General features: G+C 39.1%; 1 protein-coding gene across 3 annotated transcripts in view; it reads left to right on the top strand.

The window, feature by feature from the left end:
- ncoa2 (nuclear receptor coactivator 2) overlaps nt 1–22,847 on the top strand; it is an 84,779-nt gene that overhangs the window by 542 nt on the left and 61,390 nt on the right. For 2 of the 3 annotated variants that reach the window (XM_084746844.1, XM_084746846.1), the window contains exon 2: nt 19,332–19,417. The exons of the other annotated variant lie outside the window; for it this stretch is intronic. The gene's annotated coding sequence lies outside the window, so the exon portion shown is untranslated. The remainder of the gene's footprint in view (nt 1–19,331; nt 19,418–22,847) is intronic. 3 annotated transcript variants of the gene reach the window in all.

Raw genomic sequence — 22,847 nt, forward strand, 5'->3', positions numbered from 1 at the left:
TTCTGCAGCAAACTCAACTGGACGGCTCAGACAGCGAGCTTGCAAGCGAGTTATTGCAATGTTTGTCAGCTGTTTTTATTTGTTAGTGGTGTGGCGACGTTAACAGTTGATGTAAAGCGTGCACGGTACTTTCGTTTGTCACTGTTTTTTGTGCTGAGTGAGCGGGTGACCGTGCACACAACACCGGACTAAGTTCGCCAGTACAGCAGGAGCGTAGTTAGCATGCTAACTGTTTTAGCTGCAGGCTAGTCTGGCTGCTTGGACGTCGTTGTCAGAATATACGAGTGAGTCAGGACACTTCTCACCACCATGTGTTTGTTTGAGCGGGCAGTTAACCGTGTTTGTTGTGATGTTAACCATGCCTCAGTACTACTTGCCACGTTGGGTTAGTTGAAGAAATTTCTGCATTTGTTCAGGCTGCAGCAGGGACCATTCTCATTTTTTTTTTTTTTTTTTTTTTTGCTGAACTAATGTTTCTCTTGTGCTTGGCTGGCATTACTATGCATTGTCGAGGTGCTCAACTAATGTGCTAGTTAGCAGCCAAGCTATAATGTGATCACTTTCGCCTTTTAAATCAAACATTTGTCAAATGTTATCAGAAAGTTGTCCATGGGCTCAGCTGCACACCAGAAGCCAGTGTGTGTCTCTTCACTCAAGCCTGATAGAGGAAAAGTCTGCACAGTGCTTGCAGTTTGTGGTGGCATTGCTTGCCAAAACATTTCCTAGTAATATTTTGTCTGTTGCCGCGTTTTTAACCCAATATTATTGACTTTTATTGTTTGTTTATTGGTTTTAATGTAGATTTAGAAACGTGAGGTACAGGACACCTGAATTTAACCAAGGGGATGAATAAAGTAATCTATCTATTAGGAATGCACGATATATATATATATATATGTACATATACATACATTTCTTGCAGTGATCCTTCAAAAATGGTTAACACGTGTGATATTTTACAGTTGAACAATAAATATTGTCCAAAATAATATCAGAGCACTGAAATATTAAAACTTTCACCAACATTTTTAATAATGATAAATAACTATGAATAAGAAAAATACAAATAGAGCCAAATATATGTATATATGAAACATCAATTAATAAAATTGATCTCATATATAAATCTTAACAGTTTTCATGTAGGCGTATATGAGACAAAATATATGCCGATACCAATATAGCTGTGATAGGCCAATATTGGACCAATAATATTAGTAAATCCAGGTATTTATCATGCTCTAGTTCTGCCTCTTCAGATGTTTTTTTTTCTAGTAACATACATTTAGAGCATTTTCTCTAAGAATTCAAATGAAATGCTTTGACATAATGTGCCAAATCAAATCAATAGTAATTATTTGGTATGTCAATACAGTGACTCCCAAGCTGTGTTGCAGATATTGCTAAGAACCCCGCGCGAAAGAATGGAGAAAAATTTAATTTTACGTCTGAATAATGGCTAAATTTCTTATACTGGAATTTTCAAAAGTGCTCTTCAAAGGGCACACTGGCACATAGATTTCTCTAAGCTAACAGCTGGCTAACACAGTAAGTAACGCACTTCTACTGTTGGTCACCCTCTCTGAATTGCGGTATGATTGAATTGTAGGGTGAATTATTTTGTTGGCAGGATCTGAAAGGGTATGCCATGCATGGCAGATACAAACCTGGACTGTGGCCTTACGTTCAAGATTGAAAGAGAAAAAGTCCACACAGGGCTTGGAGTTTGTTGTGGTTTTGCTTTCCAAATAACTTACAATTGTGTTTAAAATAATTATGTGGCAACACAACTGATAGCAATTCATGGAGGCTTAATTGTAGAGAAGTAGAAAGAGGCAGGACTTTAAATGAAATACTGAGGATGCTCTGAAAATGTAAGGCACCCTGGCAGTATGGGGGAATGCTGCTTTGTTGTGCCTGTGTTGAGAGTACACTGCACTCCTTTTAAGGGCTCTCCTGCTTGACTGATTCAGGACTATACAGGCAGACAGCTTGTGCCATTTCAATGACTGTCAACGCTTCTCTCAGTAATGCAGGAGGAACGCATCCTGTGGAACCAGTTGAGCAGTTTCTGTTGCATCACCTTGCCCACCTGATGGTGCACACTACTCTGGTCACATCACTGATAGGAGATTTAACATGACATGTTGTCCAGCTTCAGTTCAGCTGCAACTTCAGGGCTTCTGTGCACATGTGATGTGATGGATTTCAGTCAGATGTAGTCATATGCAAAATAACATCTTAAGAAGTTTAAAAGAAATATTTGCATGTGGTTTCTATTTCCTTTTAACAGCACATTGACAGCAAAGTATGTAAATGGATGATTTTAAGGATCTGCATACATGCGTTGTCCTAAAAAAAATCCTTCTGCCAACCTGAGTAGCTTTACATTTGTAAGGCATAGTGCCTGAAGTTATTGACTTTTTACAAGTATTCATTTTTGTAGGTGGCTGCTCAAACTGTTAGGAAGTCAAATTTCCTTTTAAACTGATTGGATTTTAATTTTGAGTGTGTTAAATGAGGACATGGGGCGTCCTTATGACACCTGTGACAACCCTCTCCTCCTTACAGAACATGCAGACCTGTACAGCTGGAAGCATACATGTCTACAGTATGTAGAATTGCTTTTGTTGTTTGCTTCATTTTAAGGTAAAAGTATAGCTGTAACGAATAATCAGTTAGTTGGCCACTATTAAATTAGTTGGCAACTATTTTGATGCTTGTGTAATTGTTTTGAGTCATTTTTTAAGAAAAAATGTCCAAATTGACTGATTTCAGCTTCTGTAATGAAAATATTTTCTGGTTTCTTAAGTCCTCTGTGACAGTAAACTGAGTGTCTTTGGGTTGTGGACAAAACAAGACATTTGAGAACATCACCTTGGGCTTTAGGAAACAGTTACCAGAACATTTTTCACAATTTTCTGACATTGATTAACCAAGGAAATGATTGACAGATTAGTCAATAATGAATAAAATAGTTAGCTGCAGCATTACTTTTGTTGTCTGTTAAAGGAGCAACATGTAACAGTTGCACGTCCAAAAATGAGTACTACAGTCCAAACAGCAAGTTGGAGCCATAGACAGTATATTAAATAGGTTGAAATCCCATTTAATGTATGATTTGTAGTTGAAGAGGTTTGTTCCCCCCACCCGATCCAAGGAAGACGAAAGCATCATTATAATTTGGCATTGACAAGCAACGATGAGTCCTACACTGTAAGATGATCAGCTGTTTATAACTGTCAGTTGTCTGTCGATGTAAAGCTAACCCTGTTATCTCAAAAACAAAAGCCTAATTTTGTTCAATTTAACAGTTAAAAACATCTATTTCTTCTAAAAGATTAGTAATGATTTCTTATGACTCACAAACAGACAGTTTCTCATTCAGAGGAAATTAAGCATTACTTTTAACTTGGAATCATTTTTTTGTTGTTAATTATAGGGGACACTGCAGCTTAAACCTTGTTGTCAGAGGGGCCAATATTTCAACTCAACATGTTTCCTTAATCTCTGATGACACATCATGGTCACTTTATGATTTATTGCACTAAATAGATCACAGATTTGTCCTTTAACCACTTGAAACATGGTACTCTTGCCAGCCCGAGTAGCATTATATCTCAGAGGCATAGTGCCTGAAGTTATTGACTTTTTAATTTGCAGTGAAACCAAACTTCCCTACAAGTACTTATTTTGTGGATAGTGGCTGATCAGACTGTCAAGAAATACAATTTCCTTCTAAACTGACCTGATTTTAATTTTTAGTGTGTCAGATGAGGACATGAAGCATGCATATGACGTGTGTGACAACCCTCTTCTGCAGTCCCGTACAGCTGGAGGCATACATTCTTACAGTATGCAGTACTGTGTTTGTCGCTTTCGTTTTTAAGGTTGAAGGATACTAGTGGTTTATTTCATTTCCACTTAGCAGTGCAGAAGAATGGCTGCGATGGGATGATGACAGTACAGGAATTCATGCGAGTATGCAAGTATGTGGATGTTTACACAAGGATAACTGACTGGAGGTTTTCTCACACTGCTTTGGCACAGTTCGCGTAATGGGTGTTACCTAGAAGTCGTTCTCTGCCTCAACACATTGTAAACTACTGCTGTAGCAACAGGTGTGTGACAGTAAAGCCCAGCTTGTCACATGATTCGGAAACAATCTCTACATCCTTTCCTTGTTCTCTTGCCTGCTAGGAGTCTTCTCTTAGTCTGGGCTCCACTCAGCCCTGTAATTTCCTTCACGAAGACACATCTTTCTGTGTTGCTGTTCAGTTCTTTTTGGTTGCCTTTACCATGTTCAATCTCTGTTCATAATTCCATAAAACAAAGCAGAATTGTCCACTTGGAGGCAAACCTCATCTTGTAATCACTGACTTTTGCCCTGTGATAGGTTGCTTTGTTGCATCACCTGAGTGATACAGTAATCGTTTGACCCTTGTTCTGTTGCATACGCTGCCAGTGCTTGTTGTGTTCTCTCACTGTTGGCCAGATATGATAGTCCAGTATCTTACTCAGTATCTAACTTTTTTTTATGCACTGCAGCCACAGATCAGACGTGCGCAACAAAAATCATATTGCGATTATTCTGACAGATTATGATGTAAGTCACGATTTTAGTGGGAATTGCATCCTCTGCATTTCATTTTCATTGAAAACTTTATGAAAATTACCACGATGTGATTTTTGCTGCGGTCTTTGTCAAGAAAGCACGTCCCCCTTCCTCTAGAGAATTTGTAGGCCGGAGCATGTCTGTAGCACCACAAGGCTTAATTTGTATGTGCTGTGACACATTTTTTCTTTATTGCAGCTCTTGCAATTTGGATATTGCACTTGGCCATATTGAGATTTTGCTAATATTTTGATTAATTGTTGAGCCATATTGCAGCCCCACTACAAAATACATTGTTGAGACACTTATTAAAAGAGACTTATTAAAACTAGATGTATGCTTTGGATTTAGGAGGACTTTTCATATGCATTGTTGTAAGACAATCTTCACAAATAATAATAATTATGTAACAATAGAACAGGAACACATGGAATTGTTTTGAGCCTTGTATTTTGATCAGATTTCATAGGTTACGGATCTGGTGGTTGAGATAGCGAATTTTTGAGCTGGAATGAAAATAGACCTTTAATATCCAGATGCACAGATTTTACACCAATATGACAATGCAAAGGTACTCAGATAGCTGCTATTAAAGTAGAGCTGCGATAATTAATCGATTATTAAATTTATCAGCAACTATTTTGATACTTGATTTATCGGTTTGAGTTAAGATTAGTTTTTTGAGAAAAGTCAAAATTCTCTGATTTCAGTTTCTTAAATGTAAATATTTTTTTCGTTTCTTTACTCCTCTAGGACTTCAAACTGAATATCTTTGGGTTTTGTTGACATTTGGGTTTTGTTGACATTTGATGATGTCATTGTGGGCTTTGGGAGACACTGATAAATATTTTTCACAATTTTCTCATATCTCAAAACATTCATTGACACCAATATATCTGTAATAGGCCAATATCAGGCCTATAACAGCTGATAATGCTTCCTGACCAATATATTAGTCATACTCTCATGAGAATTATATCTGTGGTCAATACTGATTAATACTTAAAAAAAATAGGCCAAAAGTTCCATCTCAGTACACAGAATGAGTCTGTTGTATCTGTGGATAATCTATAAAATATGTGTATCCCAAGTGACTGCAACACATGACACACAGATGTTGCGGTGAATACCTAAATCACATGAAGTCTCCAGGTAATTCTGTCCCATGGTTATAAGGGCATTAAGATTATCTTAACAACTGGACTTATTCCAGGCTTGTAACCAAAGCCTCTTTCAAATCCTAATCACTTTAAAAAGAATTTAGAACATATGTCTTCAAACCTCACATTTAGGCATTTAAACTTATTTCGAGCTGAAATGATTAGTCAGTTAATCAAATAGTCTCTTAATAGATAATTAATACACTTCTGGTTATGGCTTCCAATGTTTAATATTTACTTGCGTCTTTCTGTTATAATAAATTGCATATCTTTGTGGTTTGGACCATTGGTCGGCCAAAACAAGTAATTTCAATCTGTCAACAGATTTATTAATAATGAAAATGATCATTAGTGGCATCCTTGAAGTCATTACTGAGCCTCTTTCATATTCTTAGCAAAATACTGATTTACAATTCAAATCTGCTCACACACTGTGTAATTATGACATAAGTCCCTTTTGAAACGTAAAATTTCCTAGTTAACTCCGCTGTTCCTCATTTCGACACACTTCTCTTTGCTAACAACATTAAGTTGACTCATTTGACCCAGGCTGGAAAATGACATGCCTGTCTCTGCCGCTTAGTACGTCCAGCTTCTGAACAACACCATACCCCTCTGTCTCTGACAGGCTCTTTAATGTGCACTCCTGGGCTCCTTTTTAACAGCAGTGTCAAATGACAACATCCAGTATGGAGAGGCTGGCAGGATTCTGGATGTTGCAGAGTATTGCTGACCTTTCTCAAATCTGTGCATTTCATTAGGTGAAACTACAAGGACCAACTCTGACCAGTTAAAGTTAAAGAGCATTGGAATTATGATTTTCCCTTCTTTACTTTTTTAAATAAATAACCTGACTTTTAGACCAAACTGGAGGATAGACTTTGGCAGTGCGATAAGAGAAGTCAAACAAACACACAAGAAACCATGTGGCTTACAGTCAAGTTTAGATGCAACAGATCGGACTACATTGTGTTATCTGTCCATCACATGCTGTATAAGGTCCACAGTGTATTCTTTGACATGATGCACTGCTCCCCCTGGTATCTGTTTGCCTTGTCTCACTGGGCATCTCACCCTGCTGTCTCTGCGTTTGCGTTGTCATGGAAACAGCAGTGTGACAGGTCCTGGGTGGGCGTGAGGGATGAGCTGTGGGGAAATGGCCAGGTTTTTACAGCAGAGGGAGAGAGGAGGGGTGGCGGAGGGGGGGCATCTAAAGCGAGGCAGAGATGGTTGATGGAAAGCTGAGAGGGCTTTGACATGGAAGAGGAGGAGCAGGAGTATTTACTCGCTATGCTCTGCTTCGAGGCATGTTGTTATTGTGTTGTTTAGTTGACCTCAAATCAGCCAACCCATCTATCTGTGCTGAGAGTAGGTCCTGTCTTGTTAACAACAGCCTGTACAGGATCCTTTTTAGTTTAGTCTAACTGTTTTTGTGTTATCCAGAAAGCCCAGTGCTTATCATTAAAGAGTTGAAGATTCAATGATGAAGAAACGTGCTGTCAGCAACTTAATTACTGGGTTTGCTTGTGATCAACAAGAGGACATCAGTTGTTTTTTGATTATATTGAGCTCAGTAAGATAATTTGCACCTGTAGTATATCTGCCCAGTGTTTGGCTATCAAGAGGTCCAATCTGAGGTGGTAGGCTGTCTAAGAGTATGCCTTTTCAAAAGTATTATTCAGGGACATTTAGATGCTAAGGGCGATTTTACACCTGCAGTTTGCTTCACTTGGTCCAGACCAAGGGAAAAATTCTACATTGCATTGTTACATTTTACTTCCGGTCAGGTTCCTGTTCACATTGGCTTTTTACAAACAAACCAAGAGGAAGCATGAAGTCCTACAGAGACAAAGTAAATGGAGTAGGATACAAGCACAGCAGTCTTAACAGGTTTTGACATATAAATTAGGGAAAATACCTGCACTTACATCCATGTGTTACTAAGTGATTTGCGTAAATATATACTTATGGCTTATACAGATCAATTATATGATTGCTGACTAAACAGATTTTGTGATCAACTGATGGGATTTGTTAGTATTTTTGCTTTTGAAATAACACTAAAATCACCTACATCAAAAAATCCTGTGACTGGTCCAGTTTTTGTGTCCACTCGGACTAACTGGGCAAATGAACCATGGTCCAGTTTAAACCTGACCAAATAAAGCAGGTGTGAACGCCTCCCTAAGCATGTAACATTCAGGATGATTTATTGGCAGAAATTGAATATAATAGTCATAAGTTTGTTTTCATTATTGTGTAGTCATCTGAAAATAACAATTGTTGTGTTTTTGTTACCTTGTATCAGCTGATTATATCTACATGGACGCCATGTTTTGACAGTAGCCCAGACCAGACAAACTGGATCTAGACATGGCCTTTTGTGTTTTGTGTGAGTTTCTCGGCCACCGTACACACTTGGCAGGCAATTTGTTTAAGGTCTGCTGTTTCACCTCTGGATACCATTAATTCCTATGCACTGGTCCTTTAAGCTCTGTGTTGGAAATGTACAGTTGAATTGTCCCTGACTTGTCTGCGATCATTTTCCAGGTAGAGTAATTCCCTGTGGCAGTCGGTCAGTTTTGGAATGATACAACCGATTATTTTATTTAATCTGTAACGTTTTTTAAACTGAGCTTTATAACATCGAACCACTATAGGCTTCCTCACACTCGACTACTTCCATGGAGAATCCACCAGGGGCCCCAAGGATCTTAAAGCTTGCAGGCAATCCAATGATTTCGGCAGTCCACGCTCCTCCACTTATGTAGGTCAGCTACTGCAAAGTGCATATTGATCTCCCAAGCTAAATGATATTGTGGTGTCTACTGCTCATCGCTGAGAAGGTGCCCTCAGCCTGTTTGGCTTGAACAAGAGAAGACAACAAAGGTCACATGACTATGTGACAATGCTTCTGCAGCTGTTTTTCCCTTGTGTTGTGAAGCTGGTATTGCTTAGCTGTGCAGTATAGTAGATCTAATAACTGTATATTTTTTTGAATGTGAACTGGCAGTTCCTTATTTTCATTTTAGTAGGGCTGAAAGTAATGATTATTTTCATTATTGCTTCACGATCAATCGATTAATTGTACTTTAGAAATAAATTAAATGATTAATTGATTATCAAAATAGTTGGCCCCAAATTTCCTTTGAGGGTTGACAGTAAGGATTTGCTACTTGCCCAGGGCAAGTAAAATGCCATGTCGGGCTAGTAAGTTTAGCAACTAACTAGCCTGACCAGGCAAGTGGTAAGAAAGAACTGTTCTGATCAGTGATTAATAGTTGAAATAATTTTTAGTGCAGAAATAGCAAAAAAATGCTTTTTTCAGCCTCTCAAATATGGAGATTACCTGCTTTTTGCTGCATGTCATCATACTGAAATGAAAGTATTTGAATTTTTGACCCACACATCACAACATTTAAAACGTCCCCTTGGACTTTGAGGAACTGGGATGGACATTTTTCACTATTTTGTGGCATTCTTATAAACATTACAGCCCTACATTAAACATAAGTCTTTGTTATTTGATAGCTGATAATAAATTTGTACAGGTTGGAGGAAAACTTGACTTCGGGCACGTGAGTCAGAAATCTCCTTGCCCTAAGTCAATTTTACTTCTCCGGTGAAAGAGGAAAAAACACATTATCATTGAGCCCCTCTATTAATCAACCCAGGTAATAATCGCAGCTCTACATTTTAGAGAAGCTGGGCTTCCTTTGCTCTTTTCACTGTCATCACTGATCTGATAATGGTGATAAAATAAGATACTTAAAACATGGAGCTTATAAAAAAATTCTTTATGGAAAGGCATAAAAACAGTCCCCTCAAGGAAAGACAAAGGTTGATCATAGCGGTATTCTCTAATTTGATGCATGACAGGATGCAGTTGTACATAAAGGTTAGGCAGTTTGCTTTGAAGTCTTAATTTGTGTGAGTGAATTGTCTTCCCCCCTGCTACAATGTGTTTTGTGGCACTCGGTGCTAGCATGTGGTTGGCACCTTTCCCACTGCCCAGGGTGGAATCCTTGGCACTGAGGGAGGGAGAGAAAACTTGGATTGAGCAAGCTGCCTGCTGGAGTCGGGTGGGTGGTCCAAAAATATGCAGCGTGAATCGACCCCGAGAATCTAGTCTTATTCTGGAGGTAAACGGCAACTCCATTGCAGGCTGGGCCGGGCTAAGGTAGCATGGAATGACATGTGCAGAGCAGCAGCATTTCTCACTCGCTCGTCATAAAGCCAGAGGAATGTGGGGATTCAGTTTCAGGCTTTTCATTTCTGTACACATTGTGAGGGTCAAACTCTGACCGGCACGATTTCTCTTTCCCTCTCTGTCTCTCTCGCTCTGCTGACTCAGCAGTGTTCCTTCACTGACCTATAATATGGTTTCGCTTGCTTTATCTTTACTGTTTCCAGCGGGGTAGGGAATCTCCTTAACTGACCTGTGTTTTCTGTCCATACTGTACAGTTCAGGTATGCTGTGAGTTGTTATGCCTAAATTAAGCACAAAGCCGTCAGCTGAAGTACTTGTTTTCCTTTTGTTAATCACTGGGAACATAAAATGTTGCACAGGTTCACGAGCCTCGTATCATGCCCCGTTAACTCCCACATTGAACTGTAAATGGTGAGTGAAACGGCCAATATGAGTAGGTGAACATGGCATGCATGTGAATCAGCTCTTCATTAAGTACTGTACAGTGACAGATACTAGAACAGAGTGTACCAATTATTCCCCCTCATTTGAGAAGATGTAATCAGAAAGTTTTCAGTTTTTATGTGATAAATGACTATGTATTAATAACTAGTCTATATAAAATGAAACTGAGATAGATGGTGATTAGAGGTTGATACCAGACTTGGGAGAATTTAAGTGGCAGTTTAAACTGTCAAAGATGTTCTCACATTATACAGCTTTTAAATATATACTGTACGTTCTGAACAACCAAAGATAAATGTAAAGAAAAAGTCATGCTGGCAAAAATGCTTCAATAGTGTTCCTTCTTTTTCAGTGCAATTAGGCTGGCAGGGCTATAGATCCATTTGTATAGCACTGAGGTATCATTTTTATAAATTGTATGTTTAAAATGCTGGCACCGTGGCAAAATAAAGGTTCAGCATTTACTTTTACAAGGATAACCAGCTAAGAGAAATACACTGCATCCGCTGTGTTGAATTTAAATGAAGGAATATGTGTCCTGCATGCAACAATATAGCTCTATCATATGTTTGTTGTAACAGTAGAGTTTTACAGCATGGACTGAAGACAAAAGTGATATCGGGCTTTGACTAAAAAGACATTTCTTGCTAGTGAGATAATAGTATTGCTGAGGTGTAGTTTTTTAGGGGTCTGTTCATAGTAATTCAATAAAATAAGGGAAGTCTTATCCTTTTTAAAGAGATACTGCATACTTGAATGTTTTTTGAGCTGTACACTAAGCTATATTACTGTACTGTGATGTAACTCATCAATGTTGGTGTCATTGACTTTTTTGATAAATTTATAAAAATCAGCATTTCTTAGGTTGAAAATGGCTCAAAACGTCACCCACCGTTTTAAATCATCCTGAGTTTTGCAAGGCCAGTGCTGAGATAGAGCCAACCCTTTGGAACTGCTCTACATTATGAAATTGGTAGTCTCTCTCTGTCAAATAATGTTCATTTTACATTTGACGCTATTTTTTGCTAATCCTCTCTTGTATATTTAATTTTTTTTGCTTTTGGTTGCTGGAGAGGCACCACTACACTGTAGCAGGGCTACAGCTTAGCCCTTACACTCCCCTACAGATGCATACACCTGCACCAGGGAGCCTCTCAGTTTCTCTGAGTCGCTAACGTTAGCTCGGCTAGCTACAAGACAGGTACAGCATAGAAACCTTTTTTTTTTTTAAGGGCCACAAATGTGCTTCTAGTGACGGCAGCAGACACGGAGAGTGTGACAGCAGGTGCTCATGCTTGGTTAGCTCTGAGTTAGCGAAGTGGCATTCAGTCTCTCTGTTCGCTGTCATAGCCTTGTTGTCTTGTGCTTCACCACTCCATCCTCATGGGTAAAGTTGGGCTCAGACCTGGGGGTTTAATTACACTTTGTGTATTTATGCTACAAAAATATGTGATTATGTTTGTAATTGACATATGCAAAAGGTGAAATTCTGCGTAATTTAATTTCCTTTTCCGTACCCTTAAACAGAACGGCTAAATCACCTATATGGGTCCCACATGGAGTGTGTGCGCACGCATGTGTTTGTTTCCAATGTTAAAGTGCTACCATTCATACCTTTTACTCCAGAGGTTTGTGGTTTTGGCACCTGAAGATGTGGGCCGTCAAAACAAAACCGCCTCCCATCTCATCTGGCAGTTGAGTGCAAAACAAAGGCACTCATTGGAGAGGAGATTACACGGGAGAGGAGACAGAGCCATGATGTTACACTGATGCTCCTGCTACAGAAGCTGACAGACAGCGTCTTTATTTTAAAAAGGTGGTGTAGAGATCAAGACTGGAGTTAAAAGAATTAAGACATGTCAGATCGATATTTATTTAGATAATATTGTGTATCACGTGTTTGTCTAACTCCAATTGGGACACTTTTTGTAACACTAACACAAGAGTGTGTGGGGTGTTGGGGGTTGCCATAATCATTTACTTCACAGCAAACTCACCATGAAAAAGCAATACAGTGATATTATATCTATCATGATATGAGGCTCTGATCATTTTAGATTTTGGATATTGTTTCATCATTATGAAGGCCCCTTATACCACTAAAGTGATCATTAATCATTGATTACAGTGATGATTATTTATCAAAAATATTGTGTTAAAATTGGGGGGTGTTGCAATTTCAATATTAAATCGAAAAACAATGGCCGTCAGTACAAAATGAAAAAATGTTTGAATTGTTACCTTAAAATTGAAAGTCAAATCAAATCTGGAGAATCATGACACCCCTAGTGTAACTAATTTGTGAAAGCACCAATAGTCATCCCTACAATATTATCGCAATATGGTTAATTGGGTATTTGGTCAAAAATAATAAATATTTGATTTGTCCATGTCACCCAGCCCTAAAAAAACACCATATTATCTCCTATTAGTGACTCTGTTGGTGACTTGCTTTGCTGAATAAAGGTTAAATAGCCATAGTTGTAGGGTGTACCTGACCTGGCTGTCACCGAGTGTTTCGGCAGGGGACTGTAAATGGAGAGAACGACCGAAAGAAGAGAAGGCTGCTTCACTTTGCTCTTTGCTCTGTCTAGTCCAATTACATGTTCCACTGTCAGAGCAGCAGCGCTCTTAATCAGGTAATGCTTGGGTTTAAAGGCATCCCCCTAAACGTGCTCCACAGATTATTACCCAGCTCACACGTTGGTTCACCGGAGCAGCCAAACACTGAGTGTCGTCCACTATTGCATCTCCTCTCTACCTAATTTAATCCAAAATTAGACTATTTTTGTTTAGTTGTGCTTTGCAGTTTCGTCACACACTGTATGTGCTTTCGCTGTGAGTCTGAGCATTGGCCTGTCACTTTGTCTCAAGTCTTTGGCTGATAAAGTGACATAGTTGTGTCAGCTGATCTCCTCTTCCCCTCCCCTCTGTGCTAACAAGGCACCTCCTTATCCTGAGTCTGCTACCACTGTACTGCCTCAGGCCTTGACGGGAACTAATTCTCTACAAACTGTGACAGGCAATAAAAGATGGTGGACACGTACACATACATAGGCACAATAGATATGCATTTGACATGCAGAGCAGTCACAAGATGAGCTCCAAATCATCTTAAAAGCGTGATACAATCAGCTGTGCGGACAAATTGTTGTTTCTGCCCACACCCTTTCTCACACCCCAACTCTGCATTTCCATGGCTGTTTCAGCTACACACACATTTGCTTTCTCTTGTCATTATGACTCATCTTTTACAACACATCTTATCAGTCTCATTATGTTGCTTACACATTTGTGTTTACTGTCCCTGAGGTCACAGCTGAAGGAGCTGGCTGTGGCTGTTTGAGCAACAGATGTAAGGGCACCTGGCACAGGGCTGCATCTGCATCAGAGCCTGCTGAAACTGCTGACACTGTGCCAATGTATCAAATTATAGTTTTATGGCGAAGAGTTCTCTATATTTTCAGTCAAAACAGTACAAATTGTTAGCAGTTTTCTTCTTGACATAAATGGTGAAAGAAGACTTCCAGTCCAAATTGCCATTCTTATTTCTTGTGAATGGCAATTGTGTTTGATCATGTTTCAGGTATACAAACAACTAGCTTATAAATGAATATTGAGTTTTTCACATCAGTTTGGGTGATGTTGAGAAGATTTGTCCTAGATTTTGTTCACTAGTCTTGTTTATATACTGTTGAACTCTGAATAATAGAAATGTGTTGTTAGATTTTGCCTTTCTGAATATGTTCTGTTTGAACCACTTTGATTTAAGAAACAGAATAGCAGTGATGATGCTTTCACTTTCCAGGGGCAGGGGAGATTTCAAAAAATTTAGGTCAAACTTAAGATCATACTTATTTTTAACATCTGTCTTTTTCAGATTTAAATGATTAACTTAATAATTAAGAAAGCAGTAAGGGGTGGGAGTTTGGGTGTTTTGGTTTTTTTTTGACATTTAAGAAACTTTGTGAAAAGATCTTTTCACCAACCCTTGTGTATTCTGTATCAAGGTTTTCTTAACCATGGGTGCCTTTTTTCAGCTGTGTTGTGCTTTAGATCGCTACAGTTAAACATCTCCCTAGAGAGACCCAGTACAACCACATTCCTGTAATATTTGCTATTGAGTGTCTCCACTGACATAATTGGGTATCAAGTGCATCGTTCTGGGGCAGCCCAACACACATCAGAGGCGGTAAAGTTTTACATTTCCTAAGTCTCATGGCCAGTCCAAGAGTTTAAACCTGCTGCTATCAGCTTATAAAACAATACTTCTTAACCCTTAAGCTGTCACAAGCCCTGTTTGTGGCGAAACATGTATACTTCTTTCACCCTGTACCATATACAGAAGACAAAGGCTTTGTTTGGCTGAATAATCTGATTGTGTGGTTTACCACAGTTACTCCTTTGCAGCCCCCACTAGATGGACCAGAATCAATTGATTATTGGTTAGGAAGAGGATCTTGACCAAACCTATGCCGCTGACTAGAGCTAGAAGGCCAGGTGTTTTCATTAGGGTCAACATCAGCTTTCATTCTTATTGAATTGAAGGCCATTAGTGGGCCATTCAAAAGGCACCCAGTGGGGGCTCCATTGGTGTTTAGCCCTTCTGTGACCTGGCCATTATGGTCAATTTCTAGCACATGAACTATCTACCCTTTTGTCCTATCTGAACCTGATTAGCCGGCTCATTAGCATTGTTAGCCCAGCCTGGGTGACAAAGCTTTTCACTGAGAAGGAGCCTGCTGCCAACTCTGGGAGAAAGAAGGGATTACAACTACACCCAAAGCTTGGCTTTAGGCAGCATTTCTGCTCACCTCCCATAATCAACCTGTTGTCTTGATGAGACCGTACCAAATTCAAGGCTGTATGGACTTGGAGGGAAACCTGCTGTAGTCATTCAGTCAGTGGTGTTCAGGTTCAATCCCCAAATGGCTGTATTTCACTTTCATCTAAGTGGGATCATTTTGTTTTGTCACAGATATCAAGGCTAATGTGCAGTTTTGTGCTGCACAATGAAACTGTCTATTAGCAGTTGTCGTTTAATCGGCTGCAGCCTGTTTAAGGGGAGCTTGAACTTTTAACCTGATGATCTTTGACCTCCCTTTAAATACCAACAGATGGTTGGACTGCGAGTGTATCAAGCAAACGCGATACTCCCGTGATCCTGTGTCAGGTTTTGGAGAAGGTATAAACTTTATTGTGTTGGTGTGTATCTGTATCCTGTATATATTTGGTCACATCTGTCTTTTTTTTATATTTCTATCAAGCTTTTATTGTTTTGGAACAGGCTTCATCATTAAATTACAAGTAGCTTTATTGATTGTGTCACGCCAGTATTCAGGGTAACATGAAACTCAATTAATGTTGCTGCTGAAGCTCAGTGTCAGTCTTGGCAGGGCTGTGTGCTTTTGTTTAGGTTACATCATGTGTCATTCAACACTTCTGTGCCAAGTAGAATAGCCCTTCAAGGAGAGAGCTCCTCCGGTCTGAAGGAGCATAGCCTTGTTTCCCAAGGAGGTCTTCTGCTTCACTGTGTCTCGATGATTTGCACACTTGGCTTGCAGACATATGTGCATGCATACTTCTGGTGTGACTCGCCACTGGTCTTGGATCACACCACAAATGTCAGCAGCGAGTCCACACCCCTCATTTCACAGGAAGTGTTGGCAATGCTCAGCTGGTGCGAGAGGTATCGTCTTAGACAATGAATATTGTCTGTACTGAGTGACTCACATTGATTATTGAAGTCAAAATTATTGTGCAGGCTACCACACCAGGCTCCTGGATGGTGACAGTCAGTTAAAGGGATAGTTTGGATTATCTGAAGTGGGTTAGGGTTAGGGTTGATTAGGGTGATACTTGTCTTACATAAAGACTGTTTGCCGTCAGAAAATGCTGTTTGATAGCAAAGAGGAGTGATGAAAATATTTTGAATAGTAGGACTACCACTGACTTTCAAGTGCAAATATTTAGTTATTTAAATATAAATTTGTGGGACACAAAGTGAGCTGCTTGTTAAATGCAAACAGAGAAAGTGGTGATGACTCTGAATGTGACAGCACAATAAGCGAGAAAACATTACAGTACAGCTTTGCATAAGGGAACAAATAAATTCCATCTTCATAAAAAACAATACTTACAGACTCATCAAAATGAGAGAAGATGATGATGTGTACCTACAAATTAACGCATGAAGTTACAAACTCACTCCTGAACTGTTTTATGCCTCCTGGCCCTGGCTGAACCAGCCGTGTCTGCATCATCCCTGGAGTCTTGTTTTACTGTATCCCTGGTCGTCAAACTGGCCTCCATCGGTCTTGGAGGCAGTACCCCAGTCTAATAGGACGGCTAATTTGCTAATGGCAGCTACGGGATAGTTAGCAGCAGTGAACCAGCGACTACAGTGTTCTGAGGTTTAGTCAAATTATCCAACTATCCCTTTAAAGTGATGGATGTACAGATGCTTCAGTATTGCTTGTCAAACATTCTGTGGTGCAGCTGTGACTAGCTATGATTCATATCTGTCCATTGTGCTGTTGATTGATTTTCTGAGAGGAAATCACAATTATTAAGTGGATCTTCTGAGGAATTGACTTATAAACAAAGAAAAGACTCATCTCATTGTAAAAATCCATCACTTGGAAGGTTGTTTTTTTTTTCTCAGTACGGCGATTTTAAATGATTACTGTTAAACTAGTTCAGTAGAGTGTTTTCACACTCTGCCTTATTCTGTCACTCAGTCCACAGATCAAGGGCCGGACTGAGACTGAGCATGTGACAGCATTAAAGCTCAGAGGAAATTCCTCGAGAGGATGAGAACTAAGAGCCCTGCAGGAAATAGAAAAGGGGAAGGTGGAGTTGAGAAATATGGAGTTAAGAAATTTCATTAAAGGGACGAGATTGGCAAGACACACCAGCTGTCTATACTTTCACTGTACTTGATGTGTAGTCCTATACGGATGCAAAAAAGGAGTTTTTAATCAAGATTTCATGGTTAAATTGTACACTTGGCCGCCGTCCCTCATTCATCACAGATTTCAGCTGTTTGAGTGTGTGCCGTGCAGCAACCGAGAGTGCTGAATATCACCTTTCCACATGGCTTCTAGCTATGGGCTTGTGCAGGGTTCAAAAGGAGAATCGGTTTACTCTCCAGTTATGTCAGCACATGACATCACGTGAGTGCATTCCTCAGCTGGCTCACACTTGGCAGGTATTTGGGAGAAATCACCCAGGCCAAGAGGAGGCTGGCTGGCTCTCCCTTCATCAGGCTACAAGACAGGCTCTTCACACAAACCTTTCATTGGGAGCTTTTTTTTTCAGCCTAGCCAAATAGCCTGACAGAGTCCTTTTTTGAATTACCAGTTGCATTTTCTAATTATCCAAATGGGAATATGATTTAAAATTGAAACTTTTCTCCTGTCTAATTAATTGTGTGCCGTGATTAAAAAGGCTCACTGTGTTCCACGATGTAATAGGCTTTGAGGTCCCAAAGGAGAGGAACAGACCCTGTAGACACTTAACTTGCAGTTCCATGCTAACTTAATGCAAACAGTTGGCACTAGATAAGATGACTTGTTTTGAGTTTGAACACATAACTGGATGGCTGTAACTGTTGAAAACGGGTTTGACTTTTTGGTGGCATGTACTTGAGGTTTGCATTCTGTTGACTGATTTCACTGACATGTATAATACACTTACGATACAAAAGTACAGAATTTTGTGTTGATGACGGACCTGTTTTCTTTCTAATTAGCCGTTTTCAACTGTGTATTGAAACTCATGAGTCATGAGTTTACTCAGTGGGGTTTGGCTGTGAGAACTCTCAGTATGATTTACATTTTGCAGTGTAGCATTACTTTGTTTTTCTCATTTTTCTGTGTAATCTTTTTCAGAACTTTTTCAGAGGAAAAATACAGAACATTGAGGCAGTTAACAAGAGGAGCATTATCTACCTCCTCCCACCACCCAGTTGTTTCCTATGTAGATCTTGTGCAGTTTTCACTGTAGGAGCTTACAGTAATTTTGCTTTTAGTGTAATGATAAAACACGAACAGCGTGAGCATAAATCCTTTCCTCAGGAAACCTCAGATTTCCATGTCGGTGTCCTCAGTCAAAGGTCTGAGTGTAAAAAGTTGTATCACAGTGCGGTGTTATTGTTTTTAACAGTGACAACTTATGATTATTTTTATTGTTGATTAATCTGTTCATTATTTTCTCAGTTAATTAATTACTAGTTTGGTCCATAAAAGCTCTGAAAATGGTGAAGAATGACAGTCAGTGTTTCCCAAAGCCCAAGATGATGTCCTCAAATGTCTTATTTTGTCTGTAGCACAGTCATAGAAGAATAAAGAAACTGGTGTACTCTAACCGATAATTTGTTGCAGCTCTATATTTTTTAAAGTAAAAAAAGCACAGCACAAGTAAAAAAAACGCCATCAAAATTGTCTTTTATATAGTTATAGTTGAAACAACTAATATTTGATTGCCTAATTAATCGGCCAATCAGCTGTTTTGCAAAAAAAAAAAAAACACACTTTGATTTTGTGCTTTTCTTTGTCTTATGTGACATTGAACTGAATTAGCGTTTTAGACAAAACAAAATGTGAAGACTGTATCATAGTGTGCAATTTCCCCTATATTTTGACAGTTCATAGACCAAACAGTGATTTGAGAAAATAATCAGAAGATAAATCAATGATGAAAATTAGTTCAAGCCCTACATATATATTCACGTCTTCACTTGTCATCATGTAACTATTCTAGTTCAAAAATGGCAGAGTACATTGTGGCCACAATCTTAAAGCATTCCTTTACTATACACTGTTCTGCCTTTTGTTACAAGACTTGAGCTGATTCACACACCATGTACCGTACATCCCAATTTTGCTGTTATTTCTTTCAGCAGGTAGAAGTGGATGATGCTTAAAGGTTTCCTAGCATTACCGTCTTGCTGCAATGGCCTGAGGGACTCTCTGGACTGAAACCAAGGTGAGAAGCAGAACCACTGCCAACTCTCCTTTTACGCAACCGAGAATGACCAGTTGCATAGATGATGCAAACATAAAAACTAAAAACACTCTGTTTTTTATTTTGAATCTTTTAACCCCCAAAAGAATAGACTTGGCCTTATGTGTCCCCTGCTGTTGCTTTTGTTTTATTGGCTTGTGTCTCCATCTGTGCTAATAATAAGTGCTCCCTGTACATGCTTTGTATTCTAGACTGTTTCTTAGATAATTTTTCTGGTTAGAAGGGAAGTGTGCTGATTTTGATATGTAAACCTCCAGACAACTTTCCGCTGCCGTCAGATACGCCAAAGAGGCTATGTTCACACTGCAGGCAAAAATGGCCCAAATATTTCTATTGCCAAATGTGACTGATCAGATTTTGTCATGCCAGTGTGAACAGCATTAATCGCATGGAATCTGATCTTTTCAGTTCTGTGTTTGGGTCACTTTTTTATGTGGTCCTAAATCAGATACAGATCTAATTCTTTGCCATGGGACCTCAGTATGAACAGTCACTTAGGCATTAATGCAACTTTTATGCCTGAATTGTCTTGTCACAACACTCTTATGGCGAGCCCCTGACAGATGTAGTTAAAAGTAACTTGACATCCTTAACTTTTGGATGAAATCCGTTCCTGTGAAGCCATTCATGTCATAATCCCACCTCTCCTGGCTCTGATTTCTTATCAACACAAACCTCCATACAGAGATAGCAGTCATTGCTCCACAAAAAGCCAGAATTAAAAATCTGTCTCTCTTTCTCCTCATATTCTTTATCATCAGATATGCCAATCTGAATTTGCTGGCTTCCACTGCATGTCAGCTCATACATGAAACCATAAATGTTGACTGCAGCATGAAAGCGTGCTGCATGTGACGTCTTTATCGTTTAATTGCATGTGCAGGTCAGTTCAGGAATCTGATTTTGCCCACATTTTGAAAGTAGTCAAACAAAAAAATCTGTTCAGAGCAATGAGTCAGAATTGAGTACTAAGGCTTGCAGTATGAATAGTAAGAACTTTTATTTCTTGCCAGAATCCAGTTTTTAACAAAGCTTTAGTTTGAGCGTCTCCCTGACTTGATCAGATATTACTGTCTTTCTTTCTTTCTTTGGGCCCAGTAGTGTCCAGATCCAGCCGTTTTGTAAAAATCAGGGTTGCATCCAACAGCCCCGTTGGTCTCCAATATTCATCCATCTTGTATGGAAAAAATCTTCACTCTAGAAACCACCATTCCTTCTGTGAGGTTCTATTACTTTACAGGTTACAGTTCAGATGGTGCTGGCTTGCATCTGTCTTTTAGGATTACTGGATTGCCAGCAGCTCTTACAACACCATTCACAGAGCAGACTTCAAACTAATAGTTTGCTTTAGCTGCTATGAGTTTGCTTAGGGCTTTCTTTTCACTAATGCCATTAGCTTTTTGAATATTTAACTTCAAATTTTGTATTCATCAGGACTTACAAAATACACACAGACTCAAACAAACATGGCTCCCTGTCCCACCCACATAAAAACTTAAAGATGGCCTCACTAAAAAGTAGATGGTGATCAAAATTTATAAGATTTAAAGAGAAAAAACCTAAATTAATGTGCATAAAATAACAAGAGGCAGTTTAAACTGTCCTTTATAATTCAGATGACTAATGACTAATCGGTTCTGATAAAGGCAGTGGCAAGGTTTCCATACAGGTCAGATGTCCTTGGCTTTTGTGCTGCTGTATCAGGATATGTGCACTTTTTTTCTTCTTGCTCTCAATGAGTCATCTAATGTACAGTGTGTGTTCCGAGTCTTAATCCAATATTTATATTTTCCTACATAATCTATCTGACACAGTGCACATGTAGCTTAATACTGATCTGCAGCAAAAATGGTGCCGGTAATTCAATTTCCTTAACTTTTCTGCAGTTTTTGTATAGGGTTATAAAACAATAGGGCTCTCACTTGAAATAGCTGCTCTTGTTAATTTGTCTTTATTCCACATATGAGCCTCAGTGATTCTGTCAATTAATTTCCAAAAGTTAAATTAATCTGCACTATTTTGAGAATCAATTTATTGGTTTGAGGTGGTTTTTTTTGTTGTTGTTGTTTGTATTTTAAGCAAGAAAAAAATCGAAATTCTTTGATTTCAGCTTCTTAAATGTGAATGTTTTCTGGTCCTTCACTCCTCTATAACAGTAAACTGAAAATGTTCAGGTTGTGGATAAAAGAAGAGGGTTGAGGACGTCACCTTGCACTTTTGGAGACATTGATCGGCAGTTGCAGCCTATCATATCATCAGAAATGATACACAAAACTTAGATTTGTCAATTAATAAATCTTAAATTGCTTTGATTCTTATAGGCGCTTAATGATCATTGCCATCTGTAGTTTTTTATCATGTCTGTTGTGAATAAAATGCAAATGTTTAAATGCGTTTTTATGTCAGCAGCTACATGATAGAGACATAGTAAAACTGAAAAAGGACATATTTGGATTTAGTTATTTGCTTAAAGCATGTAAGAGCGGTCAGTGTGTCGGCATCATTCATTGAGACTGCTGGCTGATTGTTCTTGCTGCTCCACAGTTCACTTGTTTTCAGTGTTTAACAGAGCACAGCGAGGTGTTTGACATCTAGGACACCCAGAGCACAATGGGTTACGATAAACAAAGGATCGCAAATGGATGTATGGCACTATTGATCAATATTGATGAATTAAGAATAACAAGATTGACCCTGATACAAATCATGCTTAGAGATCACCTTATACAATAATCTGATTTCCGCAGTGACATCTAAATCTTCCCTCAGGCGGTGCTCTCAGCCAAAGATGAATCATTGACTAGATTGTTGTGGAGAGGTGCTTATTTATACCAGTTAATCAATTTTGCCATCCCTCTTGATTCCAGCTCTCCTCTCCTCCCAGTGTTTCTCTCTGACAGACGGAGCATTCTGTGCTTCTTACATAGAGAGCCCTCCCCTTCCTATCCTGCGACATCCTGAAGTGACTGCCAGTGTTAAAGATTCATGAGCGTGATCAGCTTTCAGTAAATGGGGAGGGGTGATGGAGGAGGCCTGGCTCTTGGTTGCACTCTGGCACTTTAAAGCCATTACCTTGCAGTGATTCTGGAGTGGACAGGCTCTTGAGTGGGGTAGCAGGGCAAGGTGCATACCTCTCTGTGCAGCATGTCAACAGTGGTCCGTTTGTGTGTTTTTGTCATTTGAATTAAGTAGGTTTGTATAATGGGTATGGATTTAACAAAACCAAAAACTCAAAAAATTCCCTTTTATTAAATAATAAATCCAGCATTTTACAGCATTTTTTATTTGTATAGAATTAATGTTTCCTTTTAACTTAAAGTGTGTCTGTTTTCCTTCTCTCACCTAATAAAGTAATAATTGTGAGCCATGATGTAAGCATGTGCAAAATATT

Source organism: Lutjanus erythropterus, chromosome 21 (assembly GCF_056507025.1).
Source record: "Lutjanus erythropterus isolate fLutEry1 chromosome 21, fLutEry1.hap2, whole genome shotgun sequence".
Taxonomy (NCBI): Eukaryota; Metazoa; Chordata; class Actinopteri; order Lutjaniformes; family Lutjanidae; genus Lutjanus; species Lutjanus erythropterus.